The sequence below is a fragment of the Crocodylus siamensis genome, chromosome 6, assembly GCF_052110815.1.
Source record: "Crocodylus siamensis isolate JL-2025a chromosome 6, ASM5211081v1, whole genome shotgun sequence".
NCBI lineage: Eukaryota > Metazoa > Chordata > Crocodylia > Crocodylidae > Crocodylus > Crocodylus siamensis.
Genome location: NC_143400.1, coordinates 68,414,884 through 68,437,945, shown reverse-complemented (window position 1 = coordinate 68,437,945; position 23,062 = coordinate 68,414,884).

Below are 23,062 nucleotides of genomic sequence, written 5' to 3'. Positions count from 1 at the left end.
GGGGAAGGTTCCAGGTCCTAGGCATTTGATTTTTGCTGTAGGATCAGAGAACTAAAAACTAAGGACTACAGTGACTATTTGTAAGCGATTAAGTCCTTTATTGGATCTTGCCCAAGTGTAGACAAGCTCTTTGTTTCCATAATAATTTTACTGCCTCTCAACATCTACAAAGAAATTGATATTGGCCTGAAAAAGCAAAAATATTTCTAAAAATGGTAAGGCCATTTTGGAAAGCTTGTTTAATGAATTATGGAAATCCTCCAGAACCAAGAAGTGTCACTGGAGGGCAGAAGTTTCTCTAATGCCTGTCATTTTGTATCTAACCTCCCACTTCCAGATAAAGAAAAATAATTCCAACAATAAGGGAGGTCCAGGAAGTTTTGCCTCTCTGGACTTCATCAGATTACCTGTGCTGCAGAGAAATAAAAATTATGATTAGACTCTTATTATTTTAAATGTTATTAACATTTTAAATAGTCACATCAGTGTGGGCCATCAGGAATGATGAGTTAATTTGGCCTCACTGGCAGCTATAAAGATTGCACTGGGAAGGAGAAAAAGAGCCAGCTAAAAAGAGAAGTGTTTTCCTCAGTGCTTGGAGTGTGAGGAGTTAATAAATAAAAAGGAAGAAAACTAACCCATACCTTACATTAACCACACCAATGTGGCTACCTGGTAGATATTTCACAGTTTCTCAACTTGTACTGCATATTAAGATCTAAAGCCCTGCAATATTTGGGAAGTGCGTAGGATGCTTAGGGATTGGAAAGAGTAGAATCCTTCCTGCCTATTGGTCTCCTAAGTCTTGCAGGAGTTCAGGTTTGCTCATTTTAAAAGATTTGTTTCCCCCTTGAAGATTCAAGAGGATCACATCCTACTTGTTATTTGGTTTGGCAGAGGCTGACGAGCTAATTGTGGCTGTTGAAGCTGGACAGGTCTATCTAAGTTCTTTTGAAGCCAAGTTCAGAAGTGAAGCTGGATGGTGGGAGGTGGAGGGTTGCTGCTGAGGCTGTCTGCCTTAAATTTCATGAAGTTTGAGCTTTCTGCTGTGAGGGGGTGTTGGGTAGAGCTTGGTGTGATTCCTTACCCTTGTTAAATGAAATTGCTAAAGCTCAACAGGGAGTTGACTGTAACCCCCTACAATTTGAAGGCATTGGGCTCTCCTGCCACATAATTGAGGTTTGAGCATTAGTTATGTTTCTTTCTCCAGACTGCAAAAAGAATAGGATATTTCAGTCTATACCATCTATAGACACAGTCCCCTCCTAAGGAGTTTTAGTTGCATTTTACAAGTATTAGTACAAGAAATACTAAGTAATTCCTCAGGGAAATAAAACAAACAAAAAAGTGTTGTTACAGTGTAGGTCAGGCTGAGAGCAACCAGGACTTTTATACAAATACTGTAAAAATCTCTAATCTCCTCCCGTCCCGTTCTCTGGGAAGGAGGTTGTGGGCAGAAGAGGTGAGAGAGTGAGTGAGAGAGAGAGATTTAGTATTTAGTTAGTGATACCCTGAGCAAATCAGAAGCTGATATGTTACCCCCATAGCAAACAGTTTCATTTGATTAGTAACCATGGAAGGAAGAAACTTTACTGTTATAAAGTGGGTGTACTGAGTTTGGCCCTTGGTGGGCATTTATCCTTCACAGAAAGGGGGAAAAACCCCCCAAACAACCTTTTGCAACTTCATTATTAGGCAATTAGCTTTTTGAGGCAGTCCTATTAATGTTTGATCTTGTGATGTGCTGAGAGTTTTCAGAACCTAACTGGAGATGCACGTTGTTGAAATTTTAACAGAGACATCATTTCTCCAAAATGTTCACTAGATATTAGCATTAATTAATTAATACTAATTAATTAGTATTATAAAATACAAAAACAAAGGGAATGAAACCACTCTGAACAAGGATGTTTCTAGCATTAGTGAGTGAACTAGTTGTATTAATTTAAGTACAATTCAGTGTATAAATGTAGCTGTGTTGAATCGGCTCCAGAATCATTATGGTTAGCCTTGCCTCCATATTAGCACTCCTGAAAACTGTCTTGGATCCCTCTGTGTATTTACTCGATGGGTACAGACAGAAGTGCAGCTCCCAGCTGTAACTCAGAATGATTTTTGCAAAGTGTTCTGAATTACGTTATCCCCGACCAAACAGAAGTTCACTGATGGTTCTGGGGGGAATGGAATCTAGCTTCCATTGGGAGCCTGCAGCCAGGTTCTCATAGCAATGGCCGGGGTTGTCTGCGAGTGCTCGCTGCTTTCAGAATGGGAGGGGGAAAGGCAGCAGAAGGAGCTCATTTTTTGGGGAGCTGGGAGCTCCATAGAGACGAGTTACAAAAGATGCTACATTTTGAAACCTGTTTATCTGATACCTCATGCAGTGAAGGGTCATATTTTCACCTGATTGGCTATTTTTGAAGCTGTCTGGAGCCATGCAGTTGTGTTTGGTTACAGCTATAAACTGCTTTCTGTGGCTAGATCGGGCAAAAATTGTCACTTCTGTCTGCACCCTATGATAAATCATTCTGGTTCATCTTGGAACAGTTTTTACCTTGTTTGCTGTTAAGCTGAGTCTAATATATTCCAGACAGTTCTTAAAATATTCCCAAACTGATATAAACTTTTACATGTGTGTGAAGTGTTTTACAGACTTTTTTAAAACCAGTTTTTGAAATAGGCTAAATATTTAGAGTGATACTTTTCTCAGCTATAGGCTTAAGAGCATTCCATTCCTTCTAAATTGTAGTTTTCAGTCTGTTGACTTTTATGATGTGCTTATTGCTGGCTAGCCAATCATGACAGACTCCTCCAGGGAGTAGACAATACCCGACCTGAACAGGCTAACTTTAAAACAAAGCAAAAATATGGCCCACCTTCCAGCCTTTATACTCTTCAGCCATATTACGGGAAAAGGACACAATTCCATTTCCTCTCTCTTGTTAGGATGCTTTTCAATAAAGTTATGACTGAAATACCAAATTACAAATGCCAGGATAGTTGAGATAACCAGGCATTCTGGCCATTTTCCATTGTGTCTTCTACTTTAAAGGTTGTAGAAGTATTTCTAGGAATTTTCGTTTTGACATGTAAGACATGACATCATTTAAACATGAATTTTGCCAGAAATGAGAGAGCATATAATATAAATATAACATATACAGACATTGGTGTTTCTCCTCCTTTGTGGGCACAACTAAACATTCCTCTTTTAAGCAGACTTAGCCTAAAATTGCCATTTTAAGGAGCATTAAGGGCACGTGTCTAAAGCAGGTATCAAATTTAGGAGCGAATAGCTAAATCGCATTAGCGAATGTGTAGACGCGGTAATGCACATTAATGCAGTGTGCATCAATGGACACAGACGGTGTTTATGCGTATTAGTGCATCTACATGTGTGCTAATGTGATGTAGCTATTTGTGCCTATATTTCATGTGCCTTAATGTGCATTAGTACGTCCACATGTAGACATGCCTAAATCACCTTAATGCACCTTAAGCAAAGGCGTGTTAAGTTAGGCATGCATAAATACACATGTAAACATGCCCCTTGAGTACTATATAGTTTGAAGCTTCTTTACCATTTTGGTTGTTTTGAAGGTAAGAGCTATACTGCCATATTTGATATTGATGTCTTTGAACAGATTCATTTAAACTGGTAGAGAGCCATAAGAATAAAAAAAACAACTTTACGAGTAATAATGACACTATGCCAATGTTATTGTATCATTTATTCTGGGATTGTTGTTCTCAGTGCACAAGTTAACAGAATACATTGTGAGTGAATGCTTTTGCTTGCAACTTTAACCCTTTGACAGGACATGTATTTATGTAAAACTATCAGGAGGGTTTAGAAACATCACAAAGAATGCTGTGTCTATGTTTTCTTCAGTTTCTCCAGCCTTCTATATTGTATATTTATTCTATCTATAGTATATCACCTTAAATGCACAAATTGAATAAAAGTGTCTTTATTAGTAATTTTCAACCTGGCAAGACTGATAATTAATAACGTGCATAATTACTTATGATAAGCTTGGCAGTGAATACAAAGACTAAAATACTTTGCAAAATAAATGCAGTCAGCATGGTAAAGCACCTAGCACAATATCATAAATACAGAGATTTAGGTTTGTTATTAAGTATCTGCATTTCTAGAACAATTCTTTTTTATTTGTTCATTATATTTAAAATTGCAGATATTTTTGCTAAACATATTACAAACTCTTGATGTAAAAAGAGAGCTTTTCCTATGGCAAGTTTCTTTGGGATGCAAACATATTTCCACCGCTATAAAGTGTAATTCTAGCACTTAGTTCCATATCTGCTCATTTTTAATAACTATCATTATATTGGCATTGCAATACATATGGTTAAAAATGTGGTAATTCCATGATGAATAAAGCCATATATTTTATATGAGTATCTAGTTCTGAATCTTGAGATGAAGGCTTTTTAAATTTATAATGATTTTTTGTTACCATATGATCTGGTTGATGTATAGATTATATGATTAAGACTTCAGTATTTTGAAAGGGTCCTATGATATGAAAAATGGCCAGGCTTTGAAATTATGAGATGCATCATCACAAAGCTGGAATCTAATCTGCTACCAATTTGTGTCATCATTCTGCATTAGAAAAGATCTCAAATCCTCTCTAAAACTAGGAATCAGCTGAAGGTTTGTCTTGGTTTCATGAGCCCACTGCAATTAGGCAGCATGTGAATGTGTGCCATATGCATTTATTGCTCGTCTTAGCATGTGTTACTTTGATGTGTTAGGTTAGAAAGCTAACTCTTTTTCTTGGGCAGCCTTCCTCCTGGGTCTTTATACTGCTTAGCAGTTGAGTCCAGACTTTGAAACACAGCCTAATTTAGAGGCGGATGCTGCAGCTGCTGCTGTCATTTCAGCTGATGGTTTTTTTTTTCTTTTTGCTTTGATGTCAGCTTAGAATCTTGGTTGTTGCATCAGTACAGCAGCCTCCACAATTTGTAAAACAGATACCACATAATTTTAAGCATTTTTGTTTGCCTTTAAATCTAATTTGGGCAGCCCAACTCATTCACAAAGCAGGGTTTGTTTAGAGAGATCCTGAATTCTGTCTTAGATTATCCTTTTTAATCAGAAAGAAGAGATGCATTAGAAAAGAGAGGAGATGCAAAAATCTCTTTGAATTGTTACGTTTAATGCCTGGTGAATTGCTGCTGATATGAGAAGGCAGGACTTTTTTTTGACAGAAGGAGGCTAGGATGCCCAACCAGTCCTGCCCCCCATCCTTTGAGTTAGCAACTGTATCCTACAATATCAGTGTTTTGCACCGTGTAATTATGCTTCTCCTTTTTGAAACATTATATTGATCATTTTTCTACCTGCTCTCAGTAATTCATTTTCTGCATTAACTCTGGTGTGCACAAAGAAATTCCACCAAACTTCCTCTCCTGCTTTGCTTTTTGCTTTCTCTTTCTAGAGCTTGACACTAGCTCAATGATCCTAGTAGCATTGATCCTTTCTGTCCCCTTTGCAGTTTGGTATGTCTCAGTGAGGTTCCCTTTCTTAGGCCAAATCCTGCCCTCAGATGTGCATACCATTTTTTTCATTGATTTCTATGAAAACCGCATACATCTGAAGCTAGTAGTTGGCCTTTAATCTTCTCAGTTCCCAGGAATATAAAGCTAAGGTAGGATCTCTGACCTTTCTAATAACTAAGTACGTTATGTTCCTATGTTGTTTTGAGTATATTTTCTAATGTATTGTATGTTACATACTGTACAGTCATATTCCATGTCAATTCAAAATGCTAGAATATTTTCATTCAGTTTAAATATAGCTACTTCTAATTTTTGTAGTTGCATTTCTGTCTTTTTACTGCCTTTACACCAAAGATTTTAGTTTTCTACTGACCACAAATATTTATGACTGGGAACCCGGAGGATATTATGTGTGTGTGTCTCAGTCTTATTATCTTATTTTTCCCCTAAATTGAATTGGAAAGGTTAATTTTCTGATGATGTGTTTATTTGTTTCCTATCTTTTTAACAATGGATTCTTTTTGCTAGGTTTCATAATGCAAGAAAATGTCATAGCTGAAGCTAGCCAGAATAAAACTAACTTAGAAGATCAGGATGCTTAATTTTCTTAAGCAAAATACATAATGTTAGGGATTTCACATATTCTTAAACAGAATAACAAAAAAAGGAATAAATTACAATGGTTACTAAGTAAAGATAAGTGGCCCGTGGTAGCATGTCAGCTTTTTGGCAAGAAATACAGTATTGCCAAGTGAAATTGGCAGATAATTGGAACACCATTTTTAAAAACACTAAAACAAATTTTTAAAAATCTCCTTTTGGCCTGATCCCTTTAACACAGAATTATACTCATGAATGTGTTTATGCATATGCAATAGGCAAGGATTTTTGTGGGTAATATCTTTCATTGGGCCAACTGCTTGGCTGGGATTGCCTTAGACAAGCTTTCAAAACATGAACCATTTTTCATCAGGTCTGAAGGTAGAAGCAGGCACAGCAATGATTAAAAACTGTGTAGAGGGCTGTGAATTAGAGGAGAGAGAAATTCCCAGAGGTAGCAGACAAACAATTAGCAGAAGAAAAGATAGCTTGATTGGTGGGAGATCAAGACCTTTCAAATGGGAAGAGGGTCATTATCACATATAGTGTTAAGAAATATTTTCAAGAATCAGGTAGATTATACAGTATGCCATGAAGTAAAATTTCAATGTCTAGTCAGTTTATGACTTTTTGTTCCTAGGCTAGCCCTCTGAGATGTTTTATAAATTTCCCCTGAGCACAAGGATAGTGAGGTCAGAAAGGGAGTTGTTGTTCTGTTAAAAAAAATAAAATGCGCTGCTACTGGTGTTTGTGTGTCTGTCCTTTATATTTTTTTCTGGGAGAGTTCATTCTGGTTCATGGTTTGTATCTATTTTCATCCACATAGTTACCACGAGGGCATTTATTGCACTTGATCTGTTATACAGTGTTTTGGGATAGGTATGTTTAAGATCCATTGATTCTGATGGATTCATTGGGGGGAGGGTATTGATTGTTTTATCAGTGAAGAGGTGTTGACAGGCTTTTCATCTATTAAGGCAAGGCTGTGTCCCATTTAATGCTTGTTGAATAGTGGAGAGTTTGCATCTGATGGTGAGTTAAGTTAGGAGGTTGTTTGAAACCCAGAAGCAGAAGGGAGGGAAATATTTCTCTTCATGTCATTTCTCTACTGGAATGCCTCTCTGAATTGGCAAATTTCAGGTTGGCAAGGCAGGTATTGTGAATATTTTCATCATAGCAGATGCAGTTGCATCTGAGGGCCTGACTGTATATTATAGTAGGTTTTTTTGATGTGCTTAGGATGATTACTGTTTTTGTGGACATAGGTATGGGTTTTTTATATATGGTAGTTTTTTGGGTGTCATCTTGGGGTGGATAATGTTATCTAGAAAGTTAATGTTAATGAAAGAATAGTCCAGAAAAAAAATTGTTCAAGAGATGATAGTTAAACCTACAGTAGAAGTCGATAAGTTAGTCTAGGTGTTTAGTCCAGATGGTAACAATGTGATCTAGGTAACACAGTAGAGGGCAGGTTTGGTGCAGTTTTCCAAAAATTCTTCCTCCAGGTGGCTAGTGAAGAGGTTAGCACATAGAGGGGCTATCACTGTGCTCATAGCTGTGCCCCTTGCTTGAAGGAAGTGTTGATTATTGGAAGTGGAGCTGTTATGGGTGAGAATGAAGTGGATGATTTGTGTAATCTGTGTTCTTGTAAGTATTTGAAGCATGAAGCTGTGTCTTCATGGTATGGATATTATGTACATATGCATATGAATAGTCTCATTGAACTTGTGGGGGGGGCAACATGGGCTGGGTTTATACAGGATGATACTTTAGTTTGCTGCCTTGTATTTGGTGTGTTAGTGACAGTATGGCAGGAGGGTGATATATTTCAGTGTATAATTAGCTTCACACAGTTTGTACACTAAACCTATTTGATTTTTTCAGTAAGTTTTTAAAGAAAAGATTTAAAAGCTCCAAAATGAAACCAAATGTTTTATTTTAGGTCAAACCAAACATTTCTTTGAAAGAAAATTAATTTATTGTACCTTTTTCTTCTTCTTTTTTAATTCTCCAATGCTTTTTGTTTGTTTTTTTTGGTTGATAGAAAAATGTTTTCTGTTACTCATTTGAGAATCTACTTAAGTTCCATTGTTAAAAAGGGCAACAGGCATTGAGATTCAACTGGGACACAATCATAGGAGAAACAAGTGGGGGGGAAAGAAGAAAGAGAACAAGCTACAGTATAAAGGATCAGTTTTCCAGCTCCAGAAAGATCCAGGGACTGAAACTGATGTAATAACTGTGCATTTCCAATGTCTTCCTGACTTCAGTGAGAAGATAGAATTTCCTAGATGGAAAACAAAGAGTTCCTGATAAAGGCCAAAGTTTGAGTTATGGAAAGTAGAGAAAAAAGTGGCCATTCTGAAGACTTAGACCCATTTGGGGATCTAGGCAGTAGTGGTGTTGGTTTGAGCACAAAAGGCAGGCAAAGTCTTTGGGCAGAGGCAATATCTTTTATTGGACCAACTAAATAGTTGCAAAAAAGTTATTTGTAAAGCTTTTGGAGACCCAACCTGGTTGACATCTGATACCTACAGGTAAACAACCTACTTTTGTTCCCTGCACCCCTCCTAAATTACAGCTTTCTAAAGACTGGCTTTTTTCATACAGGAGGAATTTCTGACCATCTTTCATATCTCTCACCATTTTTATTTATTTATTTATTTTGCCTGAGGAAGGGCATGTGTTTGAAAGAGCTCAAGTAACAGATTTTTTGCAAGTACTTAGTTGGTCTAATAGAAGATATTGCCTCTACCCGAAGACTTCTCCTATACCCATTCAGTGAACTTAACTGATCTTCACCTCTGCCTTCAGCAGGTTTTTAGCACCTTTGTTCATGCTTCTACCAAACGAATAGTAATTTACCATTAAAATGTCTGCAACCTTCCTTATTGATATTTGCTAGAGACAGAGATTCTGCACCAGTGTCACAAATGTGCCTAATTTCACTTTTTTCCTCCTCCTCCTTCCCCTCTGTCCCCACTTTTTTCTGATTTATGAGATTGTGGCAATATTCCAGAGTTTTCTGAAGCATTGGAGGTGCTGCTAGAGTGCATCTTGAGTGTGCTTACAAGTCAGGGTATGTAAACCTACCCTTCACACCTTATCAGAACTTGTAGGTCCAATCAAGAAGGAGGAACAGTATGGAAGCAGATGTCAAAAAAAACAGAACGGAATGAATACTGATAAAAACTGTCCATAATGATACATGAGAAAAGATGTGATATTTTTGGGACAGCACTCAGAAAATTGATTCCAATAAAAACCACCACAATGATAAGAAAATAGCTGACTAGAGCTCCAAAACCGAACATCTGTAACATGTTGTAGCTGCAAATGAGTTACTGGAGGTCTGGATCAATTGTAAATGTGATGGCAAGTAAAACTTTCACCCTGTTACACAGTCTGTTGCAGTCAGACAGACCAGGAACAAAAGCATATGCAGAAAGTGTGCAAGTATTGGAGTTAGATTTTTGCTCTAAAATAATTGGTAATCTTTGAGGTATTCCAGTTTAATAAAAGAGACCAAGAAGAGGAAGAAAAAGGTTTGATAATGAATAGCTTGCTGAGCATTGCAAAAGCACATTGAGTGATGTTGTCCACAACTAGCTGGTTTGTGAGGCTTTGTGCCATATTGTGGCAATATGCAAGTACATGGTGTCTGAGTTGGAAGGCTGTGAAAATCAGTTGCCACAGGGATGTTACTGCAAGTGAAGTCCAAGGAAAGCATCTACAAAAGCATGCTGGAAAACCATACCCATTTTTAGCAAAGTATCAGGTGTTCAGGAACATTTCATATGTGGCAAAACAATGTCTCAGCCGAATAGGGGGAAAAGGCATTGAATATATCTTCAGACAGAGGAGCATAGATGCGAGAAATAGAAAATCAAAACAATAAACCATCACTGATGTATCACAAGTAACATTGGTGAGGGAAACCTTGATGAAGCCACCTCCAATGAATGAATGCCTCTGAATGAATCTGCCCTTTTATCAAAACTGAAATGTCAGACTTTTTGGAACAAAAAATATTTTGATTTTTCACCTTGAAATCTCCTCTAGCTCGGAAATTTAAATGCTCTATTATAAATTGGAAATAAAAATAGGAATTGAAACAAAACTTTTGGCCTACCTGGAAAAAAATACTTAGAAAAAAAGTTTCTGAATATTTTGCAGAGAATTTCAAAATTTGAAACAAAGCCATATTTCAATATTTTGAAATTCTTCCTCATATGGAAAATCTATCCTTTGCACAGCTGTAGTGACATGGGCAAATATTTGAACTCTATGAAGCCAGAACAGAATATAATATAAGGACCTGGTCCCTAGAGAATTTCAGCTGGCATTAACATCCTAGGAAGTATACAGTATCTTGCAGGATCAGAACTTAGTAAAAAAAAATTAAGACATGAAATCCTGTAAGAAAAGACCATGCATAAGTTTAACCATCTCATGACTTTACAGTCATCAAAATCTGTTTTGACCCCAAACCATAAAACAGATCTCTGAAGCTAAATCTTAATAATCCTTTCCTTTGAACCAAGGCAAAAGGCCAGTAATGCTAATCCCAGAGGCGTGCAACAGAGTAGGAGAATGAGATCTCTCTGGTTGGCAGACATTATAGTTTGACTTTGCTATTCCCACTATGCCAAGCTAGCTAATCTCCAGAAGGCAGACCATTTTAATTTGCCAAGTGAAGGACTGGCCCAGTATGTGTCAAGACCAGTTTGTACTGCCAAGCATTTGTAATGTCACTCAGATGAGCAAAGCAAAATATAACTCTGGTATGACAGGTGCCAACATTGTAGTGATTATGACTGTAATGAGTTATAGCCATGTACTAAAATTCTAAGTGACTTAGAACCCATTCAGTCTATTCCTAATGAGGTTATACTTCAATATATCAACTACTACAGGAAAAAATATAGCATGTTTTCAATTTTCAGGTCGTCTTTGGAGTTTTATAGTGGGGAGTAATCTGTACAGTAGAAACCAATGACAGATTATATAAATAATACTGGTTTAGCCAATATTAAGCACAGGAATGATAAAAATAGTAATCAAGTAGTTGTTACAATGGAAGCATAAAGTTTAGCTTCTGCACTTTGCTTACATCTTAGTTGCCTGTTTTTGATTGGAAATATCACATTTTGACTAATTGTTTGATGGTATAATTAAACCTAATTAACCAGTAGTTCATGGAAGACTGCACCATCATAGAAATGCTTTTGCAAGATGATAAGCTGTCAGAGTGAGTGAGTGCACTGTAAGTTATTAAAGACAATTTCTTACAGCCACCAACAAAAAAAAACATAGTTAGAACACATCCTAAATGAAATCCTCTGGGTTTAGTTTCCTCATTTCTGAAGACATGTCTTTTTCTCTGGACTTTGGTAGATACCTACATTAGTTTGAATCTAATACATGGAATCATTCATCTGAAAAAATTATTAATTAAAAAGATGAAAAAGAGTTAGAATGGCCTATAAAAAATAAATGCCCTGTGGAAGACTAAAATAATCTAATAAATCTTGTTTTTCTTTAAAACAAACAGCTGAATCATCAAAACCTGATGCTTTTGCAAAAAGTCTTGGGGTTAATAACATTTTAAAAATATTTAGAATGATTATAGAAAAGGTGTTTTGAGTGAAACTGGTTTTCATAAATAGGGGGAAAAAAACATAACCCATTTTGTTAATGTTACTCATCTGATTATGTTATATTGGGTATTAGAGGTGAATAAAATAATCCTCTCAATTTAAAAAACTGATAGGGGTTTCATTTCCAGTGCTTTGACAATGATTTTTTTTCAAAACTGGCATGTCAGCTATTTTCCTGGAGTAATGCTTAATTTTTTTCAAATACTGTTTCTCATGTTCTCTACTAATTCTGGGGTGACCTTCTCTTCTTTTTCATTGGTCATCTCTGAGAAGGAATAGCTAGCATTGGTATAAGAAGAGTTCCATTTTTGTTGAGGACAAGAAAAGAGTGCCTTTTGTGTTTAAGTCAGAAGTCTGGATGAGCTCATAAGTGTATACTTCTTCTGTGCTTTCATTTACTTTATACTTGGCATGTGTACACATGCATATTTACTGTACCTTAATCAAAATTACTGCACAGTATGGACACACTTCTACACCTGCATGACCATACTGCACAGTAAATATGCCAATTTATGCTGTCTTGAGCATAAATTTGGTAGCTGATCCATGCAGGTATCAAATTTAATCCAATTAGTTACTGTGCAGTAGCACACATGTAGATGACTTACTGCACTGTAACACTGTATATGTGGGCTGACTTGGGACTAAGTCTAGAACCATGTCAGTCCACACACAGCATTAATGCGCTTTAAGACCTGCATGTGTAGACATCAGTCTATTCCTGCTAACTGTACAGTAATTTACTGTGCAGTAAATTTAAGCTGGTGTAAATGCATGTGTAGACATATCTACTCTAAAAAACTAAAGTCTAAAGTCTTTTTTCAGTGCGCTTAATAAGCAGTATGCTCACCAGTCACTTCAGGGGTTTTTTACATTCCATAGTTTTTTCTGCAGCAAGCAAATGGAAAGATAATCTGATAGAAATCTGTACCATAAATACTCATCGTTTATGTGACCTCGTCTGAAGGCGTAAGAGTAGCACATGGACTTTCTGTTCATCTTTGTATAGAAGTTGGTGGCTGAGTAGGGGCTTCTTTCTCCCATCCTTCTGCAGTACTGAAAAATCATTAATGGACTGGCTATGTAGAAAGTATCATTAAAAACACCTGATCAATGCTTCCTTTCGCAACAGGAGTAGGGGCAGGTTATTTTGAATCTTTTGGTTTTTTTGCAAGATGTGAAAAGGTTATGAGAATAGTTGAAGAGACATAAGTTTACATATATCTTAGCCAAAAGTGTTTGGTAGTGTTTGTCTTGGAAATAGTGAACTGTTTATAGCCAGACTATAAAAAGGTATAAGATTTGTTTATCTGTGATGTCACATAGCATACTGAGAGTTCTTTCATTGAGAGCAGTGAGGTTGTTGAAAGTATATTAAGTGAAGCATATGCAGGACTAGGACTGTGATGTGGAGGGATAGGGAACCAAATGGGAAATCAGTCATTGATCTTATTAAGCTGACTTTCCAATATTTTCACTGATATTTTTATTTGTTATTAAAGATACAACTTCTTTAATTGACTTGTATCAATAAGCAGGAAATATGGTTGCCTTTGGCTAAGTATAAAAAAAATACCAATGTAAAGTGATTTTACTTGTGAGATTTCTCACAGAAATACTTTCCCCTCATGAAAGGCAAAACATTTTTCATTTTCTTAAAACCATGAAGTGTTGGGTTTTCCTGGAAATACTGAGAACATTTTCCTACAGTTTGTCATGTCACTTTGACAAAGCACTATGTCCCACATTTTTGCTGTCTGTTTTTGTCTCTTCTCACCTCTTTCCCACCAATGCACTAGTGGTGGTCTTTCTGCATGGTGCACAGATGTTTTTTCCTCTCAACTCCTTGGTTGTTTTTCAAGTGGTTTCCTAGAGCAAATGTTTCCATGTGTGTATACTTCTTCCTTCTGCTGACACCGTTTCTTTCTGCACAAACAATCTGCTGCTGTCTTTCAGATGGAGAGAGATAATGTCCCATACCGCAGATGCTGGTTTCCCTTTAAGATTCCTTGGCTCTGGTACACATGGTCGGCAGGCAGTACATCCCTCCTGTCTGTTGCTCATGTCTAACAATGCTGATGTTTTGTTCTTTCACTCTTGTTTCTCTCTGTTATCCTTTCTCATAGTGCTTTATTCTTTTCCATTACTCTCAACTTTCTTTGTACTGGTGGTCCATATGTGATCTCTTCATCTTGTGCTTCTGTTTGGAAGAAGAAACCCTTAGCATTAAATGTTTTATCCAAGTTACCATGGGCAACTTGAGCACCATTTGCTTCCTGTTTTTAGACAATGATAACATTGCACTGGTTTTTGACACTTGTACAATTAATTTAATTCTAAAACAGTTAAAATGTTTAGTGGTGGTGGTGCATTATGTGATGCTATTGTGAGTGGGGTTACTAAAGTTGATTCAGAAGACACTAGCGAGGATCAGACTCTGCCGATTTAAAAAAAATAGAAAAGATCACCTTCTTAGTTCTTATGTGAGAAAAAAAGTTGTGGCTCAGGTTGCTCTAAGCATTTTCATTCTAAAGGGTCCATGAAATTGTCCAGACATGGCCATTCCCCGTTATAAATTCTTCTGAAATATTGACCAAACTTGTTCAATCACTTCTTAAGCATGAAAGCATTGAAACAAACAAACAAAACATTAGCCTTTATTCTTGGCCAAATTAACTGAAACTTATGGTGTAATTGGGAACAAATCCCACTGAACAATGGGAACAATGTCTTATTAAATGAGCAAAAATATAAAAATTGTATTGTAATACATACAAATAAGGACAATTCCTGGTTTGTTTGGTTTTTTTTTATTCCTCCATTTTTAAACCTTAACTTGCCCTTAAAGCTGTTTCATATACTATCATATTTTAAAGAAAAAGGCCCAAAACATAAGAGTTCATCAAAATGCTAAAAAGTTATTTAGGGATATTAATGCAGGTAACTATATTATTTTGGTTTGTTTAAGCCAGGGTGCTGCAGTGCCCAGAGATGCTTTGAGGTATCTTATTCTGTTCTCGTAAATAAACTGACAGGCTGTGATGTAGATGATTACATGGTCAGGTGGGTGGCAAATTGTCTTAGGGGTTGCATCCAAACAGTGGTGGTGGACAGGTTGATATTGACCTGGAAAGGTGTGGGCAGTGGAGTCCTGCAAGGGTCGGTCTTTGGACCAGTGCTATTCAATGTCTTCACCAGTGACTTGTACGAGGGTGTGGAGTGCACCCTGTCCAAGTTTGCAGATCATACCAAATTATAGGGCAAAGTTAACACACCAGAGGGTAGGGAACAGATCCAGGCAGATCTCGACAGGTTGGAAAAATGGGCAAAACAAAATAGGATGCATTTCAAGAAAGACAAGTGCAAAATGCTGCACCTGGGGAAAAAGAACCATAAACACACTTACAGGCTGGAGGACTGGAAAAGGGCCAATTTGGTTCCCATTTTCAAAAAAGGTAGGAAGGAGGATCAGGAAACTATAGGTCAATTAGTCTTACCTCGATCCTGGGTAAGCTTTTGGAGAGAATTATCCTGGAGCATGTCCACGAAGGGCGAGCAGGGGAGGTTATGCTTAGGGGCAACCAACAGGGGTTCATTAGAGGCAGGTTCTGTCAGACCAACCTGGTGGCCTTCTATGACCAGGTCACCAAATCCTTAGATGCAGGGGTAGCAGTGGATATAGTCTTTCTGGACTTTAGGAAGGCCTTTGACACTATCTCTCACCCCATTCTCATTTAAAAACTGGGGGACTGTGGGTCCCCTACACAATCAAATGGGTTGCTAACTGGCTGGAGGGTCACACCCAGAGAGTGGTAGTGGATGGGTCATTTTTGACCTGCAGGGATGTGGGCAGTGGGGTTCCACAGGGCTCGGTCCTCGGGCCCACACTGTTCAACATCTTCATCAGTGACTTGGACGAGGGAGTAAAAAGCACCCTGTTCAAATTTGCAGATGACACTAAGATGCAGGGGGGAGTGGGCAAGCTAGAAGGGAGGAATAGGCTACAATTGGACCTAGACAGGTTTCATAGTTTCATAGTTTCTAGGGTCGGAAGGGACCTGAGCAGATCATCTAGTCCGACCCCCTGCCATGGCAGGAAAGAATACTGGGGTCAAATGACCCCAGCAAGGTGTTCATCTAACCTCCTCTTAAACACCCCCAGGGTAGGAGCCAGCACCACTTCTCTTGGAAGCTGGTTCCAGACCCTAGCCGCCCTGACTGTGAAGTAGCGCCTCCTGATATCTGACCTAAACCTACCCTCTGCCAGCTTGTGACTGTTATTCCTGGTCACTCCTGGCGGTGCTCGGGGAAACAGTGACTTCCCCAATGCCTGCTGATCCCCCCTGACTAGTTTATAACAGGCCACAAGATCCCCCCTCAGCCTTCTCTTGTGGAGGCTGAACAGGTTCAGGTCCCGTAGCCTCTCCTCATAGGGTCTGCCCTGCTGTCCCCTGATCATACGAGTGGCCCTCCTCTGGACCCTCTCCATGCTGTTGACATCCCTCTTGAAGTGTGGTGCCCAGAACTGGACGCAATACTCCAGCTGCAGCCTGACCAATGCCGCATAGAGGGGGAGGATCACCTCCTTGGACCTGCTCGAGATGCATCTGTGGATGCATGCCAAGGTGCGGTTGGCCTTCCTGACTGCCTCCCCACACTGCTGGCCCATGTTCATCTTGGAGTCAATGATGACCCCCAGATCCCTTTCCGGTATGGTGCCGGTTGTTCCTCCCAAGGTGCATCACCTTGCACTAGTCTGTGTTGAAGGCCATCCTATTCTCGTCCGCCCACCCTTGTAACCTGTCTAGGTCTGATTGTAGCCTGTTGCATCCTTCCAATGTGCCCATGTCCCCCCACATCTTAGTGTCATCAGCAAATTTGAACAGGGTGCTTTTTACCCCCTCATCCAAATTGCTGATGAAGATGTTGAACAGTGGGGGCCCGAGGACCGAGCCCTGCGAAACCCCACTGCCCACATCCTTCCAGGTTGAGAAGGAGCCATCCACTACCACACTCTGGGTGCGGCCTACCAGCCAGTTAGCGACCCATTTGACTCTGTGGGTGTCTACACCACAGCCCCCCAGTTTCTTAATGAGAACAGGGTGAGAGACAGTATCAAAAGCCTTCCAGAAGTCCAGGAAGATTATATCCACTGCTACCCCTGCATCTAATGATCTGGTGATCTGATCGTAAAAGGCCACCAGGTTGGTTTGACAGGACCTGCCACTGATGAACCCATGTTGGTTGCCCCTAAGCATGCAGTCCCCTGCTGGCCCCTCCTGGATGTGTGCCAGCATAATTTTCTTGAACAGCTTGCCTAGCATCGAGGTGAGACTAACCGGCCTATAGTTTCCCGGGTCCTCCTTCCTGCCTTTTTTGAAGATGGGGACCACGTTGGCCCTCTTCCAGTCCTCTGGTACCTCACCAGAGCACCACGAGTGCTCATAAAGCCATGCCAGGGGACTTGCAATGACCTCGGCCAGTTCCTTTAGAACTCTAGGGTGGAGATCATCCGGGCCGGCTGACTTGAATATGTCCAACCTCTCCAGAAGCTCCCTAACTAAATCCTCGCTAACCCATGGCCCAGGTGTGCCTCCCCCGGGGCCCGAGGGGGGCCCAGCAGGGAGGTGGCTGTTCTGGTCCCTACTTAGGAAGACGGAGGCAAAGAAATCGTTAAACATGTTAGCTTTGCTGTCTGGTGTGACGACCAAGTTTCCCATGGCGTCCTGCAAGGGCCCTACATTACCCAGGACCTTCTTTTTACCCCCTACATATTTAAAAAAGGACTTCTTATTGTCCTTAATCTGGGAAGCTAGCCCCCGTTCCATCTCTGCCTTGGTCTTCCTAACTACCCCCCTACATTCCCGAGCAACTACAGAATAGCCCTCCCTGGTGATGACCCCTTCCTTCCATTGGGTGTAGGCCTCCTTTTTAGCAAGGAGACATTCCCGGATGCTTTTGGTGAGCCACGGAGGCTTGTGTGCTCTCCTGCTCCCTTTGATCCTCTTTGGGATTACCTTCCTTTGGGCTTGGAGGATTGTCTCCTTAAGGAGCGACCACTCTCCTTGGACACCTGGCTCCCCTCCCCTCCGGGACCTCAGTGCTTCTCCAACTATCCTCCTTAGTGCGTTGAAGCTTACCCTCCTAAAATCTAGGGCTGCTGCCTTACTGCAGGCCTTTGCCACCTTGCGCTGGATGATGAATTCCAGCAGGCAATGATCGCTGTCGCCCAAGTGGTCGAGCACCTGCAGCCCCCTTACCAGGTCATCACCCGTGGCCAGCACTAGGTCCAACAAGGCGTCCCCCCTGGTGGGGCTGTGCACCTCCTGGGTTAGATGGAGGTCCTGCACTCTGGCCAAGAACCTACGTGAGCGTTCAGACCTGGCTGACTGCTCTTCCCAGCAGATGTCCGGGAAGTTCAGGTCCCCCATGACTACCACATCCTTAGCCTTCACTACCTTGGTGAGCTGACCCAAGAATTCCTGGTCAAGCTCTTCTCCCTGGTTGGGAGGTCTGTAGTAGACTCCCACCGTTAAGTCCCTTTCCCCTCGACTGCCTTGTACTCTAACCCAAAGCACTTCAGAGTGCCCCTCCCCTGACTCCTTGCTAATTAATGAAGATGTGTATTCCTCCTTAATATAGAGCGCCACACCCCCACCTCTCTTTCCTATCCTGTCCCTCCTGTACAGCCTATAGCCCTTGACATTGACTGCCCAATCATGCGTTTTGTCCCACCATGTTTCTGTAATCCCCACTATGTCTGGGCTGGTGTCAGCCAGCAGGAGGGTGAGTTCCTCCTGCTTGTTGCCCATACTACGAGCGTTTGTGTAGAGGCATTTGAGGCCTCCTGTGGGTGTGTGTACTGACCCCCTAGTCCCAGTGTTACCCTGGCCCCTCCCTCTTACCTGTTTGATTGCTTCGCTCATTGGTCTGGTCTGGGCTGGGCTATAGTTGTGGGTGCTGTTTGGTCTGGCAGTCTGATGTTTGCAGGGGTGGGTGGATGAGGATAGGATGGGTTTCAACACTGACATATGCAAGGTGATGCACCTGGGGAGGAAGAACCAGCAGCATACCTACAGGCTGGGGAACTCCCTTCTCATCAGTACAGAGGCAGAAAAGGATCTTGGAATCATTATTGATGCCAAAATGAATATGGGATGACAATGTGGGGATGCGGTCAGGAAGGCCAACCATACCATGTCACGCATCTCGAGCAGTTCCAAGGGGGTGATCCTCCCCCTCTATGCAACACTATTTAGGCCGCAGTTGGATTACTGCTTCCAGCTCTGGGCGCTGCACTTCAGGAGGGATGTGGACAACATGGAGAGGGTCCAGAGGAGGGCCACTCACATGATCAGGGGGCAGCAGGGCAGGCCCTATGAGGAGAGGCTAAGTGACCTGAACCTGTTCAGCCTCCACAAGAAAAGGCTGAGGGGGGATCTAGTGGCCTGTTACAAAGTCATCAGAGGGAATTAGCAGTCCCTTTTCCCCTGATTAATACCAGGAGTGACTAGAAATAAAGGTCACAAGCTGGCGGAGGGTAGATTCAGACTAGACATCAGGAGGTGCTACTTCACTGTCAGGGCTGCGAGTGCAACTGACTTCCAAGAGAAGTGGTGCTGGCTGTCACCCTGGGGGTCTTTAAGTGGAGGCTAGATGAACACCTTGCTGGGGTTGTTTGACCCCGGAACTTTTTCCTGTCATGGCAGGGGGTGGGACTTGATGATCTGCTCAGGTCCCTTCTGACCCTACCAACTATGAAACTATGACCTTCTCAGCATCACAGCAGTGGAAAGGGATCTTGGAGTCATAGTTGACTCCAAGATGAACATGACTCATCAACGTGATGAAATGATCACATGAATAATGAATGAAGGCTAATTGCACTTTATCATGCATTAGCAGATGCACGATGAACAGGTCTAAGAAGCTGATGCTTCCCTTCTATGCAGCACTGGTCAGACTGCAGTTAGAGTATTTTATCCAGTTTTGGGTGCTGCACTTCAAGAGAGATATGAAAAATCTTGAGTTGCAATGGCCATAGGAGGGCCACCTTATGGTCAGAGGCCTGAAGGTAAGGCCCCATGAGGAGCCTAGATCTCTTCAGCCTTTTCAAGAGAAGGCTGAGCAGTCTTATGGCTGTCTATAAATTCATGAGCAGCAGGGAATAGCAGATGCTCTACTTACTAGGGCACTCCGGCGTAAATAGGAACAATGGCACAAATTGACAGAGAGCAGATTTAGGTCGGACATTAGAAAGAACATCTGCACAGTAAGGGTTGCCAGAATCTGGAATGGGCTTTCAAGGAAGGTGGTGCTTTTTCCTACACTGGGGGTCTTCAAGAGGAAACTGGACAAGCACCTAGCTGGGGTCATCTGACCCCAGTGCTCTTTCCTGCCCAGGGCAGAGGTTCAGATTCAATTACCTACTGATGTTCCTTCCGACCCTAACATCTATGAATCTATGAGATCCTAACAAGAGTGCCGCACTGTTGGGTGTACAAACATGAATCACAAGATAAATACAGACATTTCACATATGAATACATAGTGTTAAAAACATTTTGACCTGTTGTGGTTTTTTTGAGGCCTGTGCAGAATAATCAGTCTATTATTTTTCTGTAGTCAAAAAACAAGTGAAAACTAAGAGATGGCATTTTCCAATAGGTGCCCTGAGTCTAAAAAGGTTGAGATGGCAAGGGGGCAGGGCTGCGGTGTTTGCAGCCTAGCAGAACTGGGAGGTGTGTAGTAGTGCCCCTGGCCTTCTGGCTTTGGCTAGTTCAGTCATCTGCCTGCCTCGGCCAGCTGATGAATGAATGTGTATTGTGTCTGTTAACAGTCCAATCTACTCAGTTTGGAGAAAGCTGAATAGATTGAATCGATTCTGTCTCGAACTTTTTGAATGTCTATACTTAGCCAACCACACTGGGAATGCCAGAGGAGTCTTTCTTGGTAGTAGGGATAGAGAAGTAAAGTGACACAGAACATATCAACATCTAATATAGAAAAAACTGAAGTAGTATAAACTAGTTATTTGGAAAAAAATAATTTCAAACATTTCTGAGAACAGCCAAAATACCTCCTTTCCCTTCCTTTCTACCTTCTGTTTAATGTACCATATTCATGCTTTATAAGTTGTACTGGTGGCTTGTCTGGAAAAATTCATTTCTTCAAAAATCTTCTTTTTTCAGATACTACTTTTGTAAGCAGATCACCAACTCATTGACCAGGCAGGAGGATTATGGGACCAGAGTTGTGCGTGGATTTCTTTCAGTTCCTGTTATAACATGAAGACTAGTTTACACAGATGCATCTGATCATGAGGTAGAATGAGAATTTTCATTTTACTAACAGCCAAAATTGGGATTAAAAACAGTCATTGTTACTCTAAAGCCACACATATACATAAACAAGCAGATATATACATACACATTTCTCATCATCATTATTCTTTACCACTTTGTAATTATGGTAGCTACTAGAAGCTCAGTGTAAGGAACTGTGTCTTGCCATGCAAGACTGCAGAAATAAGCAGAATATGATGGATGTATAGAGGGAATAGTGTGGGTTAGGAGAATTAAATGGTAAGTGAATGACCAACATTTTACAAAAATAAACCGTAAAGTAAAAGTGATAGCTTGTTAATTGTCTCACCAAAGAGGCAATCTCTAAAATACCTTGATGTACGTACAGACTAGGCAGGCATTTGTAATTATGAAGAGCATTCTGTTTTATTTGATGGTATTGTAGAATAATGAATAGTGAATCTAGTCAGTTAAGCTTTAGGAAAAAACTCCTTGGAAGTATTCAAATGCCAACACTCATCATCATCATCATCATCATCATCATCATCATCATCATCAACAACAACTAAAGAAAAAGCAGTTTTTACATTTTTATTCTTTTACAATGGAAATAATTGTTTGTATAGAAAACATACATTTTTCTATAGATTCTTTTAAATAAAAAATGATGTTTTACAACACATGTACATTTTTATTTTGTGATTACTATAGCTTTCCTAATAACTTTTTCAGGGCAAGATTGTGCCTGATTTACAGAAATAGAGGCTTTCCATAAATCTGAATAGGCACCTAAACACATCCATCCATCTATCAACCATGTACCTGATTACTCATAGGTATGTGCAATATGTTATGTTAAGGCAGTTTAGCTTGGATCATATGATGGCTGTAACCAAAGTGGATTTAGAGATAATGAGCTTGCATCCTAGAATACTTAGGATTGCAGTATACTCTCTAAACTGATGATGCAGCAGCTGCATAATGTAACAACGTAATTTATTCATGTAATATGTACAATATTGCTGTAATAAAAAGCCTATTGGTGGTTTCTTTAATTCTTTGTATGAACACCGTGTTATTAATAGCTGTGCAAGTCAGTATTTCAGCATCTTCAACTTTGGGCTATTTGTAAACCCACGCTGTAATATTTTTAAAAGATAAAACCCATTTTATGCAGTATGAGCTGTGCTTTGAGGCTGCATTCGTTGGGCTTAGTTATGTGGCTTGTATTGCAATTTTTTTAATACCAGTTTCAGAAAAACCAGAAAACAATAAACAGGGAAAAGGGAAAGGACATAAAAGATCAAACAGATACTGAATGTTATACTTTAGACCACAAATGTTATAGAATATTCATGATCATGATGTATGACTCATTTTTCCTCTTTTACTTTTCAAACTATGTTTATAAAAAACATTTGGTCTATATGAGAAAATCTAGAAGTCCAGTGATCTGTGTGCCAGTTTGAATTAAATACTTTTCTTGCTTATAAATATAATAATGTTTTTATTAAAGGTAGATTTCCTCTGAAGTAAATTTTAATAGGCATGTATTAACTTTCAGTGAGAGTCTACATGTATGGACAGTGATGAAGAGCATTACAACATGAAGCTTAGAAATTAATCTGCCAGTTTAACCCAGTAACTGACATGCATACTAAAACACTGATGTGAATTGAAAATAAAATAACCACGCTTGACAGATATAATAGTTTAAGTGATTTCAAATTAACCACATCCCACTGACCGCAAGTGAAGAATGTGTTCATTCTCCCGCAATGAAACATGCTCTAGGGACTCATTATACAGAGTAGAGTAAGTAAAACCAGAGTGGAGTAATTGATGCTGAGGAGGAAGGAAGAATGACAGCTATTTAATGATTCTCAAACTTATAGAGATACCACAAGCACTTAATATATTATTTTTCTCTCTCCAATCTAGAAATATTATAGGCTTAATCTGTATTGT